This window comes from Bison bison, unplaced genomic scaffold (assembly GCF_000754665.1).
Source record: "Bison bison bison isolate TAMUID 2011002044 unplaced genomic scaffold, Bison_UMD1.0 scf7180017864080, whole genome shotgun sequence".
Lineage (NCBI taxonomy): Eukaryota > Metazoa > Chordata > Mammalia > Artiodactyla > Bovidae > Bison > Bison bison.
In genome coordinates, this window is record NW_011494652.1 from 5507987 (window position 1) to 5511039 (window position 3053).

General features: G+C 58.3%; 1 protein-coding gene across 1 annotated transcript in view; it reads left to right on the forward strand.

Annotated features, from left to right (window-relative positions):
- GAL3ST3 (galactose-3-O-sulfotransferase 3) overlaps positions 1-3053 on the forward strand; it is a 10774-nt gene continuing 7721 nt past the window's right edge. Inside the window, exon 1 of the mRNA XM_010837767.1 lies at positions 1-189. The gene's annotated coding sequence lies outside the window, so the exon portion shown is untranslated. The remainder of the gene's footprint in view (positions 190-3053) is intronic.

Here is a 3053-nt window from a genome sequence, read left to right on the forward strand (position 1 = left end):
GAGCCAAGAGCAGTGGAGCTGGGCCGACGCTGCCACCTGATCCCATCCAAGCGCGGAGAGGCCAGCGAGCGACCAGCACTCTGCGCGCTGGGCCCCCAGCGCCCTCGGACCCTCAGCGGATTTCGCCGCAAGGTCTGGGGAGATAGCGGCGACCCCCCTCCACGCGGGTCCCGGCAGAGTCCGGTCAGCGTGAGTACTGCAGGGGCCAGCCTGGGGCTGGAGGGGCGGGGGTGGACCGGACCTGAATGAGGGATGCCGGCTGGGGCGGGAGAGTGTTTTGGGGGTCGGCGCCTGAAGAGCATGAGGGAGGGGGGCTCTTGGCCCCTGGCAGAGCAGGAGAGGAATGGGTGAGAGCGCGACGCTGGCCTATCCCTTACTGGGGACCAGATCTTAGTGACCCGATCCCTGGGGAGGTTGGCATGCAGTTGAGGGAGTGGGGGCTGGGAGAGTGGGGGACAGTGATGGACAGAGGAGGATGAAGGGAAATCAGAGGCAGGGAGGAGGTGGCCGTGGATGACAGGCAGAGGGGGCTGGGGGGGGCGGGGAAGACCTGGCGAAGGCTGGTGGGAAGAAAGGAAGGAAAAGAGGGAGCTGGAAAGACATTTCATCTCCTGGGCCACTAGTGTGCAGCCCTCTCTGCCCTTGGCCCCTTCCCCCTCAGTGCAGGGGGCAATTGCCCTCTTCACCTGCGGTGCCATCCTCAGTAAAGAGGCAGTCTCCAGGTCACCCGAGGGTCAGGTCCAGGTGGTGGGGGTCAGGGCGCCCTCCTCCTCCAAGGGCATCCATCTCAGCCCTAGAGCCCCCAGGGAGCGAGCAGAGGGCTTGTGTGGGAGTGGGTGGGCATCCAGACCAGTTTTCAAAGCTTTGGCCAGCTAAGCCATTTCTTCTTTGGTTCCCTGGAGAAAGGAAAGCAATTTGCAAAACCGGGCGGCAGCCTGCGGTAGATTGTTCTAACTAAAATTAGCACTGATTTTCTCACGAGCCCAGGCACCCTGACTTGTCTGGGACACGACTTAGGGAAACTCTTATCGGAGAAGACACAGGGGAGGCTGGGAGAAGTCTGAAGCATGTGAGAGGCAGGAGCCAGGGCCCTTGCTCTCAGTTCTGATCCCAGCAGGCTGCCACCCACCCCCACTGACCTAGGGGTTACCGAGGGAAACCGAGAGCCCCAGGCGGCCCCCTTCCTGGGTGCCGGAGGCCTGACCCCGTGTCCACAACAGGCATCGCGGAGTGAACTTGCCAAGCGAAGGGGCACCCTCCTCCAGCACCCTCTCTCGGGACCTGGAATGTTTAGCCTGGCTGAGTGCCCAACCAGAGGAGACAGGGTTACTGCTTTTAAATACCTGAAGGTCTGTCATGGAGAAAAAACTTAAACAGGGTTCCTGTGGCCTAGTAGGGCAGCATGAGCAACTCCCAGTGTGGAAGGTGGAAGGGGACAAGCCGAGGAGGGCGCGACCAGCAGTAGGCTGAGTCCAGCTGTCCCAGAAAGAACTTTTGAAACAGCCGAGGCTGCTCAGAAACAAACCAGGCAGTATCTGCAGGCAGCGAGCCTCCAGTCATGGGTGGGGAACATGCAGAAGCTGCTGCCTACCTTGGAGGACTGGCATCCAGGGAGTTCTTAAGCGGATGATACCCTGTACCCGGTAGGCCGCAGACTGGCTGGCTCCCCAGGGCTAGGCCATGGCAGGGAGTGGGATGGAGGGCACCACCAAGCACCCCATCACCTTTCTCCCTATGGCCTGGTTGAAGCATCTCCCGGGCAAAGTCCCACGGTAGCTGTCCCCAGTCTTGACCTCCTGGGCTAACCTGGAGTCTCTGAAAAATAGACTGGTTTCAGCATCTTAGAATGTATGTAATCTTGGATTTTAGCTCCTGAGTGTATGTACTTTATGTTTCTTCACCGTTTTCTACTGTTTTAGTAAATGAACCATTTAATTTCTATTGCCAAAAAAAAAAAAAGGCTGGTTTCAGTGAGTTGAGCAAAGATAGGAATTGGTGGTCCTCCATGTGGCCCCAGTGAGAAATTCCTGTCTGGTCACCAAGTCCTCTCTGCAGGATAAGTGACAGGGGAGAAGGTGTGTGTCCTGAGAGAGCTCTGACTCCCTCGTGCCTCGCATGGGCAGTGCCAGCCCTCCTCCGCCCCAGCAATCCTTGAAGACGGGGATCTTAGGCTTTCTCTGCTGTGCCCTTGGTTGCCCTCTGTGGCTGGGTGCTTCACATCCCTTGGCTCCGGGAGGATTAACTCTGTCTGCAGGCTGGTGGAGGAAACCAGGTGAGGGGCCTGGAGAGAAGGGAAAGGCATAACCAGGACATCTTTACACCCCAACAAGCTTTAGTGTAATCCAGGATTAATTAGGGGGAGGGGGCGCTAAAGGAGAAGGATGGGAAGCCAGGCCCAGGGGAAGGTCATGGTCAAAGAATTTTCACATTACTTCAACCCTCCCGAGACTGAGGTGTCCTAGTTCCACACGCATGCACATGCCCAGAAGGTTCCAGGCTCCCTCTTCCCTTTGGAGAGGGGTGCATGTGAGGATGAAGCCAAACCCGAACCTAGAGACGGAGGCCCCTGAGACAGACACCCCCACCCTCACCGGGGGACAGGCATTGCCACTGAAGCTGACTTTCCACTGAAGCTGCCAAGGGTCAGGGTGCCCTTGAGCTAACACATTTATGCGGGGACAGGTGACAGGCCAGACACCAGGCCTCCTCCAGCCTCTCGCTTCTGCTGCTCAGCTGGGATGGAGGCCACCTTCCCCTGGAGAATCTCTGTAGGGCAATGAGCAGGAACCCCCCTGTATTCCCCTCCCAACTCCCAGGTGGCCACCCTCTTCCTTGGCCAGGTGCCTCTCACTGCCATCAGCCGACGGGGCAGCCAGGGTTTCAGGTGTCTGGGGATGGAATTCAGATAGGGTTCCAGGATCTCAAGTCCTTCCTTTCTTTCCCTCATGGATCAGAGGTATGCAGAATTGCAGAGTCTGGGGCAGGGATGGGGAAATCAGTTCTCTGTGGAAGCAGCACACAAGCTGTCTAAGGGCGTGGACTCTGGAGCTGGA